A 19716-nucleotide genomic window follows, 5' to 3' on the forward strand; every position below is an offset into this window, starting at 1 on the left:
AGTGCCAATTCCTTGCAGACTGAGAATGTCAGTTAAGCAAGAGCACCGCCCAGCATAGGGCTTGAACCCATGACCCCGAGATTAAGAGTCTCATGCTCTACCAACTGAGCTAGCCAGGCTGGCTGTAGCTAAACTGTACACTTTTTCCAGAAAAGCAGCCGCTTTTCCGGAAAAACTTGCCAGCTGTCTACACTGGCCGCTTGAATTTCTGCAAAAGCACTGACGATCTCATGTAAGATTGTCAGTGTTTTTGCAGAAATACTATGCTGCTCCTGTTTGGGCAAAAGTCTTTTTCCGAAAAACTTGCGCAAAAGGGCCAGTGTAGACAGCAGAGATTTGTTTTCCGCAAAAAAGCCCCAATCGCAAAAATGGCAATCGGTGCTTTTTTGCAGAAAACCACGTCTAGATTGGCCACGGACGCTTTTACGCAAAACGTGCTTTTGCAGAAAAGCATCCTGCCAATCTAGACGCTCTTTTCCGAAAATGCTTTTAATGGAAAAGTTTTCTGTTAAAAGCATTTCCAGAAAACCATGCCAGTCTAAACATAGCCACTGTGTGCAAAAGGTTTCCTAATATCCCATCACAGCATAACAGGAGCCAAGTGTTCTCCACTGCCTGACTCAAGGCTCTTTCTTGCCTCTAATGTGGGGTTCTGGTCTGTGGAGAGGTTTGAACTCGAACCCCACTCCCAACACACCCACTTCTTTCCCCACAAGGAACGGACCCATTTCCATCTCTCCAGGGACAGGAGAAGGGCTCTGGCCTGTTCTCCGCAAAATGCTCAGCCTGTTTCATTTTCTGCAGGAACGAGTGGGATCCATGCGCCCTGTTCCCCAGTGAGAGGTATGTGTCCTCTTCCCCCTTTCCACAGACACAGCAGGCCAGGGGGCCTTGAGCCTCCAGAGGCCCCTTCCTACTTGGCCTCCCACAAAGCCGGGGTGAAAAGCTGCTAGACCCCAGCCCTCCTGGGCCAAGCCATGGCAGAGGTAGCAGGATTCACTCCCGTCTTCTCCTGCCCGTGCCCTGGTGCTGAGGGGCCGGCCCCTTTCCTGCTGCCCCAACTCTTATTCCCACAATGCACTTTGTGCAGGGGTCATTGCTCTTTGTGCCAAGGTGCATGGCTGGGACCAAGAACCCTTCCCCAAATCCCCCGTCTGACCTGCTCACACTGTCTGGCTGCCTCCAGCAGTGGGTGACCTGCCCTGCAGCTGTGATGGCATCAGACCTTTCCCAACCCCCTGCTCAGTCTGGAGATGGAGCTCCAGGGGGCCTCAGACACCCAGCAAGAGGAACAAAACTCTCTGTGTTGAATCTCAGGGCATGGAAGCCAAAGCACCTGAACCTTGTAACAACTAGCTCAGTCTTAGCAGGTCCCACTGAGACTTGAACTCAGCTTGCAGGATTCAGAGTCCTGAGTACTGCCCCTTACACCATGCAACCTATGGTGGGAAAGTGCAGTGGGCACCTCTGACTCTGATAAAAAAAAGCCCTTTTCTGGAGGATCTCTTATTCCTACTTCAAAGTAGGGCTTTTTTCCGGAGGATCGGGGCCAGTGTAGACGCTCTTTTCCGGCTTTTCTAAAAGCCGGAAAAAAGCGGCGGACATTTTTATTTAAATGCCGCGGGGGATATTTAAATCCCCCGCGGATTTCCCTATTACAACCTGTAAAATTAGCATGCCCCTTTCGGAAAAGGGGCCACTGTAGACAAGACCCAGGTGTCCTTTCTGATGGGACAGGCCACGTTCTTCTCAGGGTTTGGGTACCATGTTGCTCTAGAAAGGCTTGTGGCCAAACCACAGGCCTTGCTGTGAGCAGGATTTGAACCTGCACAGGGAAACCCTATTAGACTTCTAGTCCAATACCTTAACCACTCGGCCACCACAGCTCTAAGTAACAGCAGGCCAGGGAAACTGGTAAATAATCTCAGTGCCCAGGCCTGACGTCACCTGACCCACAGAATTCACACAGCAAACCATTTCAGCAGTCATGCAGAGGGGTCCTGGGTGCTCTGGTCTGAGGCTGCCTTAGAGGTGAGCTCAAGGGGAAACTTCACAAAGGCGATTCCAGGCAGCCAGGCCATGGGGGTCTCTGAGATTGCCCCTGTCCCACCTGGCTGTTGCCAAGGTTGCTCTGTGAGGTCACTGCCTCCAACCAATGAGCCTTTCCCACCTGGCTGTTGCCAAGGTTGCTCTGTGAGGTCACTGCCTCCAACCAATGAGCCTTTCCCACCTGGCTGTTGCCATGGTTGCTCTGTGAGGTCACTGCCTCCAACCAATGAGCCTTTCCCACCTGGCTGTTGCCAAGGTTGCTCTGTGAGGTCACTGCCTCCAACCAATGAGCCTTTCCCACCTGGCTGTTGCCATGGTTGCTCTGTGAGGTCACTGCCTCCAACCAATGAGCCTTTCCCACCTGGCTGTTGCCAAGGTTGCTCTGTGAGGTCACTGCCTCCAACCAATGAGCCTTTCCCACCTGGCTGTTGCCATGGTTGCTCTGTGAGGTCACTGCCTCCCAGCCAATAAGCTGAGGCGCTGTAAAAGTTCCTTGTGATGTCACTGCTGCTTGGCAGGCTCATGTCCTGCCCCTGGCCAGCCCCGTGGCATGTGTGAGATGCTCCCCCTCTGCCCCCGTCACTCAGGGCTGGTTCTGGGGCTCACACAGGGAACATCAGAGGCTGCCAGGGGCCCTCCTGTGGGGCTGTGAGTGTTGCTGTCCCTGCTGTACAGACAGGGCCATAGAGCATCAGGAGGCTGCAGTGGTGGGAGACACTTCCCTGGATTCAGGAGGGAGACGAGATGTCAAGACCCATGACTTGGAGCCAGCTGCCTATACCCATGGAAAGCTGATTTTCAGAGGGGTGAGATCAGCCCTTCCTGTGTATCTGGCTTCTTCAAAGGGGATTCATTAGGAGCTAAAAGTTGAAGAAGGGACATTTAGAAGGGTGAATTTCTTTCCCTGGCAGGCTTTTCTGTGTGCCCCAGTGGTCTAATAGACAAGGCACTATCCTCCTAAGACAGGGATTGTGGATTCAAGTCCCACCTGGGGTGACAGTTTCCTTGTTGTTCACTGACAAATAGTTTGCATTCCTTTGCTCTCTGAAATAGTTGTCAAGGATGCCCTGCAGTTACTGTCTCCCTTGCTGCAGAAGCTGTCCAGACTCCTCACTAGCTGGTGTTAGGTGCAGATCTGGTTGCTAAAACCCCAGGCATTCAAAGTCAGAATGAAGAGGCACATTTTACTCTAGAAGGCCCAGGAGTGACAGCCTGTGGCAGAGCAGGGTCTGCCTGGAGACAAAGAGGAGCCTGAGGCATGAGAAGGCCCATGAGAGGCAGAGACTCCAGAGCAGTGGGGTGGTTAGTTATTTGGTCTGGCAAACTGACAGAAAATCCCCAGGCCCTGAGCATGGTGCGGGCGAGGCCCATGGGGCAGTTTGCCTGGTGGGGTTTGGGGGGTGGAGAAGCTGTGAAGCTCTGTGAGTGGATAAGGTCCCTGGCTGAGCTGAGCCACCTGCCATGTGTGTGACTCAAACTGTCCCTCGTCCCCTTTTGTGTGTCTGTTGCGCTTCCAGCTTCTTTCCTCAGGCATGTTCATCCGGCAACCCCCCCCCCCCCCCCCAGGGGATCTTGTATCTTCCTTTGTGCAGCTCAGCCGCAGACACAGCCAGGGCTGGAAGGAAATTGCTGCACTTTGGGAGTCAAAGGTGTTGTCTGGGACCACAGAGCAGTTTTACCCAACAGGTTGAGGGGGGCACCATGGCTTAGCTTGCTCCTTCTAAACAGAAGAGCCTGGGTTCAACTCCCAGTGGTGCCTTGTTGCTTCCTTTGCTCACATTTTCCCAGGTCCTTCTGGGACACAGAAGAGGCCTCCCCTGGCCACCCATGGAATTGCTGGGCTGACCCAGGGCCTGAAAGGGGCCATTAGGCAAAGACCAGAAGTGGTGATGCTGGGGGAGTGGCTGCCCTGCGCTCTCCGTGGTGTGAGGAGCTGGGTGGGAGAGGAGTCCCAGAGGTTGTTGGGTGGGAGAGTAGAGTTTATCAGACTTTGGGCTAAGCTCTAGAGCAGACAAGGGAGAGGTGGGGAAGTGACTTCTGGATACTCTGTGTGGCCCAGGGATGCGGATCAAGAGCTGTTCTCGTGTTTGTTGCTGTAAAGTGTTGTTTCTGGGTCCTTTGCCTAAGATCGAGCACGTCTGCCTTTCGGAGAGCCATGTCTCAGGCACAAGCCCCCAGAGACCTCTTCAGGGACAAATCACAGGACCAAGCAAGGGGCAGAAACACTGGGCACTGTCAGTGTCTGGGCCAGAGATAAAGACCCTCTTGGAGCTGTGATCCGAGGGGGAGTCTCTGCAGGCCCGGCAGTCCAGGTGGAGGAATGTGGACATTTGTGAACATAAAAATGGCCGTACTGAGTCAGACCAAATGTCCGTCTAGCCCAGTGTCCTGTCTGCCGACAGTGGCCAGCACTAGGTGCCCCGGAGGGGGTGGACCGAATACAATGATCAAGCCATTTGTCTCCTGCCATCCGTCTCCAGCCTCTGACAAACAGAGGCCAGGGGCACCATTTTATCCCCTGGCTAATAGCTTTTATGGACCTAACCTCCATGAAATTATCTAACATATGGCCCAATGGCTGATGGCCTTGCAGAGAGAGGCCACCTCCCCCCTCCTGCATCCTAGATCAAGTCAGACCCAAGGTCAACGAATTGCGGGAGGGGTATGTGAGGGCCCGTGAGGGCAGGTCCCGCTCTGGGGAAGCACCGCAGCACTGTGCATACTGTGAGGAACTGGACCGAATCCCTTAATTTGGGGAGCTCCTGTCTCCAGGGATAGTTGTGGAGTCTGGGATGGAGACACCTGGGAAGCAGCAGCTGCAGCTCCAGGATGACAACACTGATGACCTGCAGCGCCAGGACGAGGAGGAGAATTCCACAAGCTTTGTGACCTTCACCCTGGAGCCAGTCCCCAGACGCAGGAGGACTCCCAAACATCTTCAGACAGCGGGGAGGGAACATCAGGTGAGTGCTGGGAGGTTGCAACACCCAGGACATGTCGACACTTGCACCCTCTTTCAAGAGAAGGATGCAAATGGAGACATTTGAAATTGTAAATGGAACCGGGATTTAAATATCCGGCGCTACATTTGCATAATCGTGTCCGGGTGCTGTTTCAAAATACTTTATTTTGAAATAAAAAACACCATTTAGATGCAGTTATTTGGGGAGAAAACCCTTCTTCCGAAATAACCCTTAAACACTCCCCTCTGGTCTGGACCTAACAGCAGTGTCAGCGTTTGCTACTCGGGGCTCTGGACAGCACCTGCACAGAGGGAGATGGCAACTGCGGGACGCTCTGGCCAACTGTCCCAATGTCTCACAGCAGAAAAGAAAACAAAAGAGGCCAATGCAAACAGCCCCCTGGCAGCGAGGGAGTCAGCACATCGGTGGTTGGGGCAGGGAGCTGGGGGCAGAGCTGGGCTCTAACTAGCTGGGTGACCTTGGCCCATTCAGTGAATCTCTCCCTGCCTCCATGGCCCTGTCTGTACAGCAGGGACAGCAACACTCACAGCTGCACAGGAGGGGGCTGGTTTGATGCTTCACCCCAGGGCCCAGCAAGGAGCCCCCAGACTCCCCCTGTGCTCGGGGAGCCAGGTTTGCTGTGTGGATTCTGTGAGGTCAGGCCTGGGCACTGGGATTATTTACCAGTTTCCCTGGCCCGAAGGTACTGCTGTGCTTGCAGTTGTGGTGGCCGAGTGGTTAAAATGTTGGACTCAAAATCCAATAGGGTTTCCCAGCGCAGGTTCAAATCCTGCTCACAGTGACGTCTGAGTTTTGGCCACAGCCCCCACCCGGCAACAAGCTGCACAACCCCTGAGCCACTCTCCCTGTCCCCAGTCAATCCCTTTCTGCGCCTTTCCGAGAGAGACAGGGGCCTGGTGCCTCTTTATGGGTCCCTGGCCTCTAGGGAAACGCTCAGCTCCTGCAGCCTCTGCCCCTTGCCCAGCACCCCATGGCTCAGCCCTACCCCTGGGGGCTGCCCTGCTCCAGTGTGTGATAGGAGTTGAGTGAGAGGATGGAGCGTCTGGGCCTGCCCCCAAAGGTCCATCCATGAAGGGCAGAAATGCTGGGGATATGATGTGGGTCACTCCTCCCGAGGCACACAGCCCCCCACTCCTCCCGTGTTGGGAGCAAAGGGTCTAGAGAAGTATTGGGGGGGGGGGGGGGGGGTCTTGTTCCCTGCTCTTGCTCTGCCTTGGGCAAAGAATTAGTAACAGAATATTTGTCCAAGTTTATGTACAGAAAAAAACTGACAAGCATGTTTCTGTGGGGTGGTGGTTATTGTGTTTGCTTAATGTGCAAAAGGCTCCTGGTTCAAAGCCAAGCAGAAAGTGGGAACAGGGGGTTCTGCTCCTATTTGTGGCTCCCCAGGTAAACACAGCCCCTGTTGCTTGGGGATAAGCCCAACTCCCAGGCTGAGTAAAGGAAGGAACAACAGGAGCCATGTCCTAGAAAGGGAGGGGCCAGTGTGTGTGAGTGCATGGCCCAGACAGACAGCCCCAGGGTGCAAGGACAGAGCTGCTGGACATCTCTAGTGGTCCTGAGCGGGGGAGACATGGGTGTTAACAACATGCTCATGTGGTGCCATGTTCCAGCACCACCAACAGGGAGTGTTCTTTGTGGTGTCACCTGATTGCCCCCAACTGTAGCCCTTGTACCTGCCCTGTGGCAGGATAGAGACCCAGGGCCAAGAGAAAGCAGGAAGAGCCCCAGGATGCAGCTCATCTCCCTTTTTCTCCTGCAGTGCAGGTTGTGATCACAGCTCTAAGCAAAACCATCAACCTGAAGTAATTAGCCCCTATTGGAGCATGCCAAAGCCAGGAATTGAAACAGGGACCTTTAGATCTTCAGTCTAACACTCTCCCCACTGAGCTACTTTGGCTGTGGTAAGAGGCCTGTCTGGCCTGTAATTCTCTGTCCAGGATGTTTTGCCGCATGTTGTCATGCCCTGCCCAGGAAGGCCAGACTGGCCTTTCCACAGCGCCCCTCCCCCACAGCCCAGAGCCAAGGTTCCCTCTACGCCAGGCCTGGGCAATACAGGCCAGCGGGCTGGATCCAGCCCATGAAGCCACCCAACATGGCAGCAAGAAGCCTCAGGCAGATTCCCTGCTCGCCCTGCCCCCACGCACAGCTGAGAGAAGGGGCTGCTGGGCCCTTTGTGTCTCTCAGCTGTAGAGGAAAAGGCTTCATGCCTGGTCCCTGCTCCCAGCTTGTTTGTGGCCAATGGGAGCTGCCTGCTTGAAGCCCTGGCCAGTCCCCACAAGCTCTTATTCACCCAGGCGTGTGACCTGTACCCCCTGTGCAGGGAAGGGGCTGCCTGAGAAATGTGCTTGGCTGCTGGGAGTGTCTCCCAGTCAGAGCCTGCCTCTGGCACCCCAGCCCCTCCCTTCCCCCAACCCAACCCAACCCAACCCCCTGGCCCTCCTTGTGATGGAAAAGGGCAAAGACTTGGCAGGTTTCATTAATACAGATGAGGCTGGTTTCCTTGACTGGGAATTGAACCCAGGCCTCAGCAGTGAAAGTGCTGAATCCTAGCCACTAGACCATCAGGGACACACGAACATGGGTCTCTCCTTACCTACACTAGCCTTTCACAGGCCACTTTCTGTCCCCTTCAGGACATGGGTCTATTTTCCATTGGCCAGAGGGGACAAGAACAGAAACCAAACAGAACATCAGAACAGCCAGACTGGGCCATGCCAGTTGCCCAACTAGCCCAGGATCCTGTCTCACGACAGCAGCCAATTTCATTGCCCAGTGGGAATCCTCAGAACAGACACTTGTTAAGTGATCCCTCCTGTCACCCATTCCCAGCTTCTAGAATACACCAGCTAGGGACACCTGCCCTGTCCATCCTGGTTAAATGCCATTGATTGACCTTCCCTGCATTAAATTATCCAGTTCTGTTTTGGATGAAATGTCTTGGGCTGCGCAGGCCTTGAGTCATGGCAAGAGCTGGAGGGGAATGGGGAACGGCTGCACTTTGGAATGGGAAGGGGGTGTCTGGGACCATAAAGTAGAACAGTTTCAAAGCCCTTGTCATGGAGGGCACCATGGCTTAGCTGGCTGAAGCACCTCTCTTATGAACAGTGGATCTTGGGTTCAAGTCCCAGTGGTGCCTTGTTGTAACCTTTGCTCACATTTACTTATGCCCTTCTGGGACACAGAAGAGACCTCCCCTGGCCACCCATGGAACTGCTGGTTCAGGAAAAGGCTGATTGGGGAGGGGTGTTTGGAAGAAGGAAACAACAAGTGACAAGCACCTGATGCCCACATACCATGACTCTCTATGGCTGCAGGAGCTGCAGTGGTTGCTCCCTCAGGCTCTCTAGGCCCTGACCTGACCCCCTGAGGGAATCACAAGGGCGTGTGGTGCGGGCTCTCTTGTCCCAGCAATTGCAGTCAGAGCCCTGCCTTGCCAGTGCCAGCAGCCTCTGCTGGGGCTCCAGGCTTGTGGTTTCCTTCTTCCCAATACCCCTCCCCAATCAGCCTTTTCCTGAACTAGCAGTTCTATGGGTGGCCAGGAGAGGTCTCTCCTGTGTCCCAGAAGGGCATAAGTAAATGTGAGCAAAGGTTACAACAAGGCACCACTGGGACTTGAACCCAGGATCTCCTGTTTATGAGGCAGGTGCTTTAGCCAGCTAAGCCATGGTGCCCTCCTCTGAAGTGTCTTTAAAATGGCTCTTTACGTTTCCAGACAACACTTTTGACTCCCAAAGTGCAGCCGTTCCCCACTTCCCTCCAGCCATCAAGCCCAGGCGGTGTCTGGCCCCCTGGGCACAGAAAGCTACAGCTCAGTGGGCAGGGGGCTTTGGCTTCCTTGCCCATAGGATGATGTTGCATGAAGGGCTGCTCAGCAGCGCTGGGGTTCACCTGTCGAGGAAGGAAAGAGTATTTGGGTGCAGACTGGCTAACCTAGTGAGGAGGCTTTAAACTAGGTTTGATGGGGCAGGTGCCCAAAGCCCAGAGGTAAGTGAACAACATGGACACCTGAGGGATACCAGGGCACAGGCAGGAGAAGATGGGAGTGAATCCTGCTACCTCTGCCATGGCTTGGCCCAGGAGGGCTGGGGTCTAGCAGCTTTTCACCCCAGCTTTGTGGGAGGCCAAGTAGGAAGGGGCCTCTGGAGGCTCATAGCCCCCTGGCCTGCTGTGTCTGTGGAAAGGGGGGAAGAGGACACATACCTCTCACTGGGGAACAGGGCGCATGGATTCCACTCGTTCCTGCAGAAAATGAAACAGGTTGAACATTTTGCAGAGAACGGACCAGTCCCTGGAGAGATGGAAATGGGTCCGTTCCTTGTGGGGAAAGAAGTGGGTGTGTCGGGAGTGGGGTTCGAGTTCAAACCTCTCCACAGACCAGAACCCCACATTAGGGGCAAGAAAGAGCCTTGAGTCAGGCAGTGGAGAACACTTGGCTCCTGTTACACTGAGATGGGATATTAGGACCTTTTTTGCAGGCAGCCTGGCTAGCTCAGTTGGTAAAGCATGAGACTCTTAATCTCAGGGTCATGGGTTCAAGCCCCATGCTGGGCGGTGCCCTTCTGTAACTCACATTCTCAATCTGTGAGCAATTGGCTCTCACTTTTCACCAGGGTTTTAGAAAGAAAAAGTCTAGTCCTGGGGTCCAGCTTTAGTAGAACCAAAGAGAGAACCAACTGCAATTTCCATCTTCTGAGGAGAAGGGAAGAGGATTTTCTTCTCCTCAGTTCTAGCCACATCAGCCCAGGGGGGAGAAAAAATAACCCTCCGCCCGCTGATTGTTCCCCGTCAGCTTCTGTAGCTTCACCTCCTTCCACTGCAGCTCCAGCTTTGAGCTACAAATCTCATGGGGCTGGTGAGGAAATGAGGCGCTTCCCTGAGAACAAGAGGTGGAGTGTTCACAAGGAGCATCCCCCTCCCCTGCAGAGCAGGGTGTTAGAAAGAGCTAGAAACAGAACAGTCAGACAAGTTCCATCTCTTGAAATGTGTTTCTGTGGTGTAGTGGTTCTCATGTTTGCCTAACATGCAAAAGGTTCCTGGTTCAAAGCCAGGCAGAAACACAGGGTCTTCTCTTATTGCGGTGCCCAGGTAACTGCAGCTGCTGCTGACCATCCTGTTGATGAGCCCAACGCTCATGTGACAGGGTGGGGGGTAACGTCAGCTGATAATGCCCCTGGTTGCCAACCTGGGGAAGCCAGATAAATTAGGCCAGGCAGCTGCTTGTGCCTTGGCCTCCCCGCCCTGGGAGGCTGGTGCATTGGGCCGGCTCTGCCTGCTGCCTCCCTTGTGTGACTTGCCCAGTGTAACAGGCCAAATGTCCGAAAAGCCTCTACCAAAAAAAAAAAAAAAAAAAAAGCAGAAGAAAAAGCTGCACAAACTGGGTTTTGAAATTTGCGTAGCTTTTCCCAGAAGAGCAGTGTAGGGCAGACATAGCCTGAGTGTTGCTCAGCACTGGTAGGAGACAGGGAGGGATAAAATGATCTAATGGCACCTGAAGCCTTTCAGAACAACTCCCAGCCCCAACCGGGAGAACCAGCCTTTCCCTCCATCCTCACTGGGGTCTGCTGGGAACTGTCTGGACTCAAGCCCACCCCAGTTTCACCCTAAGGATTGCCTGTTCTGTAAAAGCTGCGCCCTGGAAATGAGAAAGCAGCTAAAGTGACACTCGTGGGACTTGAACCCACAAACTTTGAAAGTCTAGGTGGGCTCACACGAATCACTGCAGCTTAAAATAGTGATAGAAAAGTAGCCATGTTAGTCTAGGATAGGTGAAACAAAATACAGAAAAAAACCAGTTTCTTGCCATTTCAACCAGAAAGGACATTATCTCAATGACTTAATTACCTGCATCCTGCTTCAAAAGCCTTTTAAAACTGCACTTTAAAGGGAATCCTCTGAACTGTTATTCATGCTAAAATTCGACACTTTACGACGGGGTCCTAACAAAGACTCTAGTTATCTTACCCATTACAAAGATAGCTTCCCCAATTATCACCGCTAATATCATTAGCTCACAGACATTTACCTTCCCCCCCGCATCCCCGTTCTGTTCTGAAATTTGATTTGTCCTTTTCATATGTGTTCGGTTTTTTTAATCGTATCCTTTGCTATATATGGTTGTGACAATTTTCTTCCACTATTTGATCTGAGGAAGTGGGTCCGGCCCACGAAAGCTCATCATCTAATAAACCATCCTGTTAGTCTTTAAAGTGCTACATAGTCCTGTATTTTGTTGCAGCTTAAAAGTCCAACATGCTTTCCATTGCACCAGAGAGCCTGATATCTCCACTCTCTGCTTTGCAGCATGGCAATTGCTGGTGGCAAAGAAAGGGGAGCCAGGTCTGTCTCTTTTGGGAGAGCAGGTAGGAAGCCACTGAGCTCCTGACAGTGAAAATAAGGGATAAGAGCGGAGCTGTAGTTGGAGAATGTGGGCATCGATCCCACTGCCTCTCACATGCTAAGCAAGCGCTCTACCACTTGAGCTAATTCCCCTGCTGCATTTACAGAGGCCTTCTTGGAGGCTCTTCCCTTCTCCACAGCGACGTCTGTCATCTAGGTCAGTTAGTCGTGGGAAAGGAAAAGGCTCCGAAAAGGCCTCAAGGGCAACTCTGAAGGAGACTCCCTGCAGCAAAGCCATGGGGGGGGGGGGGGGCTCTGAGATGGCCCCTGCCCTGCAGCCTGTCCCACCTGGCCATTGTCATGGACTCTCTGTGAGGTCACCACCTCCCAACCTCCTTTAGCCAATAAGCTGAGGGGCTGCAAAAGGCCCTTGTGATGTCACTGCCACACCCACCCCTGCCCCAGGCAGCCCCTTTGCATGGCTGAGCTGCTCCCAGGGGTGAAAGTGACACATTTCTTACAGGGAGTCCTGGGAGATGAAGCAGCTGGAGAGAAGCCAGGAGAGCAGAGGCCAGCCTGAGAGCTGAGAGTCAGAGGTGCCCACTGCACTTTCACACCACAGGTCCTATGGTGTAAGGGGCAGCACTCAGGGCTCTGAATCCTGCAAACTGCAATTTCCATCTTCTGAGGAGAAGGGAAGAGGATTTTCTTCTCCTCAGTTCTAGCCACATCAGTCCAGGGAGGAGAAAAAATAACCCTCCGCCCGCTGATTGTCCCCTGCACCTTCTGGCACAAGAGCCTCTTCCACAACAATGGTGGCTCATTAGAAATGCAAATGAGGCTCACCCACTGCCCTGGCCACTTGCCACTGCTCCTACCGGCCGCCCGCCAGCCACTCCCTCCAGCCGCCCCATCCATGCTGCTGTGGGTGCCAGTGTCTCACCACACTGTGAAATCAGACCAGAGACGGACACTGTCAGTAAACACTCATATCGGAAACGCTCCTCTGGATGCTGGGCCCACCAGAGCCGTGTGCCGCTGCCATCTGCCTGCTCCGTGGACATCTTCCTATTGCAGAGCGCGCCGAGCCAGACTGTGACTAGACAGCCCCTCTCTGGGCACCCAGGGGCTACGTCGACACTGCAGGCTTCTTGCCCAAGAATGGCCGTTCTTGCACATAAACTTGAGGAGCATCTACACTGCGCGCGCGTTCTTGTGCAAGTAAATTTACAGCGAAACGTAGGAAAAGAGGGCTTCTTGGGCAAGAGTTATTCCTCTCCCCATGAGGAATAAACCTTCTTGTGCAAGAGCTCTTGCACAAAAAGGTAGTATGAATGGGCAACAGGGTTTTTTGTGCAAGAAATCCCTATGGCTAAAATGGCCATCAGAGCTTTCCAGCACAAGAGAGCGTGCACACTGCCACGGACATTCTTGTGCAAAAGCACATGGCAGTGTGGACGTGCTCTTGCACAAGACATTTTGCGCAGGAACGCTTGCACAAAACAGTTCTTGTGTAAGAAGCCTGCAGCGTAGATGTAGTCAAGGGTTGTTTGGGTTTGTTACGAGCACTGAGCTTTGTACAACAGCCCAGGGAACATTGTGAAAAGCCAAAACTTTCCCACCCTGGGTGTCCCTGGCCAGCCAGCGAGTGGCACAAAGGTTCCTGGCAGTGCTGGCTTTGGGTAATTGGTAACAAACCCTTACAGCTCAGATGAGGTGGCTGTGTGGTTAAGGCGATGGACTGCTAATCCATTGTGCTCTGCACGCATGGGTTCAAATCCCATCCTCGTCGGATGTTTTCAGCCCTTCCTCTTGCTTCTCCCAGATCTCTCTCCAGTTCAGTGCCATCCTCTCCCACTGCAGCCTGGGGAAAGGGGAAATCTCCACAGACACACTCCCAGCTGGGACCCTCAATCCCTTCTGCCCTCAAGGGGAAACCTCCCAAAGGAGATTCCAGACAGCCAGGCCAGGGGGGTCTCTGAGATGCCCCAGCCCTGCAGCCTGTCCCACCTGGCTGTTGCCATGGTCCCTCTGTGAGGTCACTGCCTCCTGGCCAATGAGCTGAGGTGCTGCACAAGGCCCTTGTGATGTCACTACTGCCTCCCAGGGCTCATGTCCTGTCCCTGGGCAGCCCCTTGGCATGTGTGAGCTGCTCCCCCTCTGCCCCCGTCACTCAGGGCTGGTTCTGGGGCTCACACAGGGAACATCAGAGGCTGCTCAGGGGGCCACATGGCCCCAGGGTCACCTTTGAAATGTCAGGGCAAGCCAGGATCTATCCCGTCCCTTCCGCAAGACCCCACCCCTTTGCTGAGCCCCTGCCCTCCCCAAACCTTTCCATGGACTCTTGGTTACTAATGGACACTCGCCACTAATGACACAATCACACCCCAGCCATTTTGCTAGGGCTGCAGCTGGGGAGAACAGTTTAATTTAAATAATTAAATAGATTAAGCGTTTGAACTGTCTCATGTTAGCTGATCAAACTTCATTTTAAAGAAAGGAAAACATTACAGCCAGCACACAAGGTTTCAATGTTGCTTTATTTATGGCAGGGGCGGGGAACCTTTTCTGGGTCGGGAGCCACTGACCCGCAGAAAAATCAGGGACCACAAAAGTGAGACACAAAGAAACTCCTCCAAAGGCCCCCAGCCCTCTGTGATGTGGCCCCCAACTAAGACACCTCACTCCTCTGGCGTTCCAGCCCCCATGGCGTGAGGGGAAGGGACAGGCAGGACTGTGGTTCACATTTACTCTTCTGGGGCTACAGAACTAGTGGATTTTGTGAACCTGCTTAATCTATTGGCTTTCTAATCGAAAACCTGAACCACTCAGCCCTGATCTTAGCAGTGTCAGAGGGCCAGGGAAACTGGTAAATAATCCCAGTGCCTGGGCCTGATGGCACCTGCCCCACAGAATTCACACAGCAAACCTGCCTCCCAGAGTACAGGGGAAGGTGGGGGGGCTCATTGCTGGGCCCTGGGGTGAAGTATCAAACTAGCATCCTTCTGTGGGGCTGTGAGTGTTGCTGTCCTTGCTGTACAGACAGGGCCATAGAGCCAGGTAGAGATTCACTGAACAGGCCAAGGTCACTCAGTGAGTTAGAGCCAAGATCTGCCCCCAGATCCCTGCCCCACCCACCGACGTGCTGACTCCCTCGCTGCCAGGGGGCTGTTTGCATTGGCCTCTTTTCTCTGGAACGAGGTTTAAGCCACAGCTGAGACTCTGGGCAGGGGGCTGGGTATGGGGGGGGTCTGAGTGTGGGAGGGGGAGCGTGTGTTCCTCTGGCTCAGCTTTCCTTTTTTTCTACCCCAGCAATTGCCCTGCTGCAAAGCAGAGAAAAGCAAGGAGGGGTGCTGTGAGCTACAGTGCAATAGCAAGGGTGTTGGATTTTTAAGCTGTAGAAATCAGGGTGAGCCAGACTAGTCATACAAAGGTTGTGGGTTCAAATCCCACCAGAGTCCCTTTAGCTGCTCTCTGATTTCCAGAGCAGCTTTCACAGAACAGGCTGGACCTGCCCCTGTTGCATGATGGGAGTGACAGGAAGCTTGTGGTCCCAAGACCTCTGTGTGAAACTCCCATGGGGGGGGGGGTCACAGCTCACAGGAGAGAGCCCTGGGTACCACACACTGGCCACCGAGACCTGCTCCATGGTCATCTCAGTGCTCTGGGTGCCATGTCAGTGCTCTGGGTGCAAGAGATGTGCCTGAGACTCCTGGTGGGTGTGTGGGCCCTGCCCTTCCTTCCTGGTGGGGGAGGGGACAAACACAGGGCAGGTTGACAGGGGCTCTGACACTCCAGCAGTGGGGGCGTCCAGCCCTTCAGCCAGATTCAAACCAGGCCGGTCGGAGCCTCTCTCGCTCGCTCGCTCGCCAGGGGGAGATTCTGCACTTGCTGCCTTGGGAGCCAGGGTCACATTGCAGAGCTCCCCCAGGGCTGTCCCACGGCAGCCCCAGCCGCTCTCCTGCACCCTCCACAATGTGGCTGCGTTTTATCCTCCCCCTTCAGTAACAACTGGCCATTCCCTGCAAGCCCCAGCCACCGTGGGACCTGCTCCCTTCCCCAGGAGCAGTGAGTGCCAGTGCGGCTCCCTGCGGAGGCTGCGGCTGTGGGAGACAAGCCCCTGGCTTCTGAAGGGAGACAAAATGTGAAGGTGTCGATTTTCACCCATGACTGGGAGCCAGCTGCAGATACCTACCGAGAGCTCATTTTCAGTGGGGATGCGATCAGCCCTTCCGGTGCATCTGGCTTCTGCAAAGGGCTCAATCAGGCACCTAAAAGTTGAAGAAGTGACATTTAGGGTGTGTCTAGACTACAGGGTTTTTTCGACAAAAGTGGACTTTTGTCGACAAAACTATACCTGCGTCTACACTACCGCTGAGTTCTGTCGACATAACGTCGACAGAACTCAGCAGTTTTGTCGACGCTGGTAAACCTTATTTTATGAGGCATAACACCTTTTGTCGACAGAATTCTGTCGACAGAAGGTGTTATTGCCTGTAGGGTTGTGTCTAGACTACAGGGTTTTGTTGACAAAGCAGCTTGCTTTGTCGACAGAACTGAATGTAGTCTAGACGTTCTTTGTCGACAGAAGCTTTGTTGACAGTATCTGTCGACAAAACTTCTGTCGACAAAACCCTGGCGTCTAGACATACCCTTAGAAGGGTGAATTTCTGTCTCTGGCAGCCTTCCCTGTGTTCCCCAGTGGGCTAATGGACCAGGCATTGGCCTTCTAAGCCAGAGATTGTGGGTTTGAGTCCCACCTGGGGTGAGAGTTTCCTGACTCTTTCAGTAAGGGCTCAGCTTCTGTTCTGTTTGTGAGTGAGAAAAAGAGGCTTCACAGTCATCATCTCCTGCTCTCCAGACCCCTTCTTAGCAAATTCTGAGGCTGATGTTAGGTGCAGATGGTAAGGGGGGGGGAGGGGTGTTTGCTTAAAACCTCAGGTGTCCTAAGTGAGAGTTAAGTAAGTTTTCTCTACCCATCTTGAGGTCTGTTTCTTATCTGGTACCAGTGGGTGCCATTAGGACAGGATCCCCTTCTCACAGCCTAGTGTGACACTATTTCAGTGTCATTTAGCTGGAATATGAGTATGTGACTCCAGGCTTTACAGCTAATTGCTGCTGCTCTTGAGTCTGGCTGCAGAAGAAGGCTTTAGTTTAGACCTGCTGAATAGCTACAGGCCTTCCAATAGGGTTACAGAGAAACCACATTGTTACAGATGACCTTTCCAGGCCAAAGATAGAAGGAAACCCTCAGGGGTGCTTCTAGACCAAGGTTCATTCAATTGATTTGTTTTTTTGTGGACCTGACCCTTCCGCACCCCTAGAGACTCTAGAACAAAGAAGACACATGAGAAGAACCCAACTTTCTTCCTTTTGCTGTGACATGGATGGATGTAGCTCAGGTTTCACTCAGGGGGTCTGTCTGCATGTGAAGTACCTGTGACAGCCCCTGTGCTCCTCTGCCCCTCATCAGCAATGACATCTACTTGGGGGAGCAGTTGCCCTGAGACTTGCAGTAGGAATAACCTGGACAAACCAGCATTTATCAAGCACCCTTCGATAGCTCAGCTGGCAGAGCGGAGGACTGTAGTGTGTGCTTGGCAAGTGATCCTTAGGTTGCTGGTTCAACTCCGGCTCGAAGGAGTGATTCTTTTCCCTCCAGCCTGGCCTTAGCAGAAGGCAACCAAGGTGGTTACCTTGGGTCCATGTCTTCAGAACCCTGCACTGCAATTGACAAAATAATGGTGGGGATGAGCTGCCAATCACATTTCTTGGGCTGCGCAGGTTCTGTCCACACACAAAAGTTCTTTTGGAACAATGGCCGTTATTCCACAACAACAATGCAAGAGTCTACACAGCAATTCCGTTAGTTTGAAATAATTCTGAAGTAACAGATGGCTTATTCCGACTTCTGCAAACCTCATTCTACGAAGAATAACACCTGTTCCAAATTAGCTATTTCAAAATAAGGCCTGTGTAGATGGGCCACTGCTGCTAGTTTGAACTAGCCCCTTCCTGGGGACATTCTGAGTTATTCTTCTGAGACAGCTCGTCTACACTGGGGAGCCTGCCTCAGACTATTCTGAGGTTTCCCTGCAGAGTAGACGTGCTAGTTCGAAATAAACTATTTTGGAATCACTATTCGAGACCAGCTTATTCCAAAAGAAATGTGCCATGTAGTCATAGCCAGAGGGATGAAGCAGCAGGAGGAAAGCCAGGAGTGCAGAGGCCAGCCAGAAAACTGTGTCCCCAATGCCCATGTACAGGTCACTGGGTAGGTCCCATGGTGTAAGGGGCAGTACTCAGGACTTTGAATCCTGCAATCTGAATTCAAATCTCAGTGGGACCTGCTGGTTTGAGCTTGTTATTGTGAGGTTTTTTCACACTGCACAGCTATGTCTATGCTGCAGGCTTTTTGCATAAGAACGGCTGTTCTTATGCAAAAACTAGCAGAGTGTTTACGCTGCATGTGCATTTTTGCGCAAGAAAATGTACAGTAAACCATTGGAAAAGAGGGCTTCTTGCACAAGAAGGCAGTGTGCACAGGCAAGAGGGATTTCTTGTGCCTAAAACAGCCATTAGAGCTTTCTTGCACAAGAGAGTGTCCACAGATGCTTTTTATAAGGAGATAAACCATCTCATAGAGCTGGAGGGAACATTGAGAGGTCATCTAGTCCACTCCCCATGCTCATGGAAGGGTCAAGAGCCATCCCTGACAGACTTGCCTCCGATGTTTCTAAATGTTTCCTTCGAGGCGTACAGATAGTTCAGAATAACTGCGTAGTTTGAACTATCTAGCCCGTGCCGCGTGTAGCCACGTGGCACGGGGTTCGCACTAGCCGGCTTTTAAAAATGGCGGCGCCGGCTTTATGCTAATGAAGCCCAGGAAATTCAAATCCCGGGCTTCATTTGCAAGTGCGGTATGCATACATTACCCCGCTAGTTCGAACTAGCGGGGTAGTGTAGACATACCCTGTGATACCAACTTCTTCCAGGGCTGGGTTCGATGTCTGGGGGTTCCTTTTCATCCCTCTCACACACAAATGGCTCTAGCACAAAGCCGCTAGGCCTGGGGGAGGCAAGAGCACTAGAGATGAGTTGCAAGTGGGTTAGTGCTCCCTTCGCACACGAGATGGGGGAGGATTCCCTCCCACCTGCTCGCTGGTGCTGAGGGGCCGGCCCCTTTCCTGCTGCCCCAACTCTCATTCCCACAATGCACTTTGTGCAGGGGCCGTTGGTCTTTGTGCCAAGGTGCATGGCTGGGAGCCAGGACCCTTCTCCAAATATACAAATCCCCTCTCCTGACCCTCTGTGCTGCTCACAGTCTGGCTGCCTACAGCACGGGCTGAGCTGCCCTGCAGCTGTGATGGATTCAGGCACCTGACCACATGTCTGATCAGTCTGGAGCCCAAGCTCCATTGGGCCTCAGACAAGCAAAACTGCCCTTGGTGAACCTCAGGACAAGGAAGCCAAAACCCCTGGGCTATGTCTACACTCGCGGCTTCTTGTGTGAGTAATATGCAAATGAGGCTAAGCGTGGAATATCTCTGAGCCTCATTTGCATAGCTAATGAGCCGCCATATTTGCAGAAGAGGCTCTTGCGCCAGAAGGAGCTGTCTACACGGCCCCTTCTTGTGCAATGCCGTTACACCCATTATTTTCAGGAAGAACAGCATTGCGCAAGAGGGTTTTTGATGCGCAAAAAGGGGCAGTGTAGACAGCTCCTTCTGAGACAAGAGACGCTTCCACAAATATGATGGCTCATTAGCTATGCAAATAAGGCTTGGCAATAGTCCACGCTTAGCCTCATTTGCATATTACTCACACAAGAAGCCACAAGTGTAGACATAATCATGGAGTGCAAGGACCTCACACCAATCCAGCCTGCCCCAGCAAGTCCTACTGAGAATTCATCTCAGATTGCAGGATTCAGAGTCCTGAGCACTGCCCCTCACACCATGGGACCTAGACAGGGAACCTGTGTTGGGTACCTGGGCACTCAGGTCTCAGACTGGCCTCTGCTCTCCTGGCTTCCATCCAGCTGCTTCATCTCTCTGGCTACTTCTACATGGCACATTTACTTCGGAATAGGCTATTCTGGAATAGTTATTCCAAGATCGCGTCTTTCGAAATAGCACGTCTGCACTGCAGGGAAACCTCAGAATAGTCCGAGGAAGGCTCCTCTAATATAGAAGAGTTATCTCAAGTAAGAGCTGCAGGAGGAATAACTTGCAATAGCCCTAGAGAGGGGCTATTTTAAAATAGCAGCAGTGAAGCATCTACAGACGCCTTATTTTGAAATAGCTAATTTGGAACAGGCTTTATTCTTCGTAGAATGAGGTTT

General features: G+C 52.8%; 10 non-coding genes across 10 annotated transcripts; 5 read left to right on the forward strand and 5 right to left on the reverse strand.

Annotated features, from left to right (window-relative positions):
• Positions 1-46: 46 nt before the first annotated feature.
• TRNAK-CUU (transfer RNA lysine (anticodon CUU)) lies at positions 47-119 on the reverse strand. The gene has a single exon. It is a non-coding gene; the product is annotated as a tRNA-Lys (tRNA).
• A 1685-nt stretch (positions 120-1804) lies between these two features.
• On the reverse strand, positions 1805-1886 carry TRNAS-AGA (transfer RNA serine (anticodon AGA)). The gene has a single exon. It is a non-coding gene; the product is annotated as a tRNA-Ser (tRNA).
• Positions 1887-5732: 3846 nt separating this feature from the next.
• TRNAL-CAA (transfer RNA leucine (anticodon CAA)) lies at positions 5733-5814 on the forward strand. The gene has a single exon. It is a non-coding gene; the product is annotated as a tRNA-Leu (tRNA).
• Positions 5815-6860: 1046 nt separating this feature from the next.
• Positions 6861-6933, reverse strand: TRNAF-GAA (transfer RNA phenylalanine (anticodon GAA)). Its single transcript has one exon. It is a non-coding gene; the product is annotated as a tRNA-Phe (tRNA).
• A 599-nt stretch (positions 6934-7532) lies between these two features.
• TRNAE-UUC (transfer RNA glutamic acid (anticodon UUC)) lies at positions 7533-7604 on the reverse strand. Its single transcript has one exon. It is a non-coding gene; the product is annotated as a tRNA-Glu (tRNA).
• A 1029-nt stretch (positions 7605-8633) lies between these two features.
• Positions 8634-8707, reverse strand: TRNAM-CAU (transfer RNA methionine (anticodon CAU)). The gene has a single exon. It is a non-coding gene; the product is annotated as a tRNA-Met (tRNA).
• Positions 8708-9514: 807 nt separating this feature from the next.
• On the forward strand, positions 9515-9587 carry TRNAK-CUU (transfer RNA lysine (anticodon CUU)). Its single transcript has one exon. It is a non-coding gene; the product is annotated as a tRNA-Lys (tRNA).
• Positions 9588-10020: 433 nt separating this feature from the next.
• TRNAV-AAC (transfer RNA valine (anticodon AAC)) lies at positions 10021-10093 on the forward strand. Its single transcript has one exon. It is a non-coding gene; the product is annotated as a tRNA-Val (tRNA).
• Positions 10094-13082: 2989 nt separating this feature from the next.
• TRNAS-GCU (transfer RNA serine (anticodon GCU)) lies at positions 13083-13164 on the forward strand. The gene has a single exon. It is a non-coding gene; the product is annotated as a tRNA-Ser (tRNA).
• Positions 13165-16925: 3761 nt separating this feature from the next.
• Positions 16926-17015, forward strand: TRNAY-GUA (transfer RNA tyrosine (anticodon GUA)). The gene is given in 2 exon segments: positions 16926-16962; positions 16980-17015. It is a non-coding gene; the product is annotated as a tRNA-Tyr (tRNA).
• Positions 17016-19716: the final 2701 nt, after the last annotated feature.

This window comes from Pelodiscus sinensis, unplaced genomic scaffold, assembly GCF_049634645.1.
Source record: "Pelodiscus sinensis isolate JC-2024 unplaced genomic scaffold, ASM4963464v1 ctg46, whole genome shotgun sequence".
Classification (NCBI taxonomy): Eukaryota; Metazoa; Chordata; order Testudines; family Trionychidae; genus Pelodiscus; species Pelodiscus sinensis.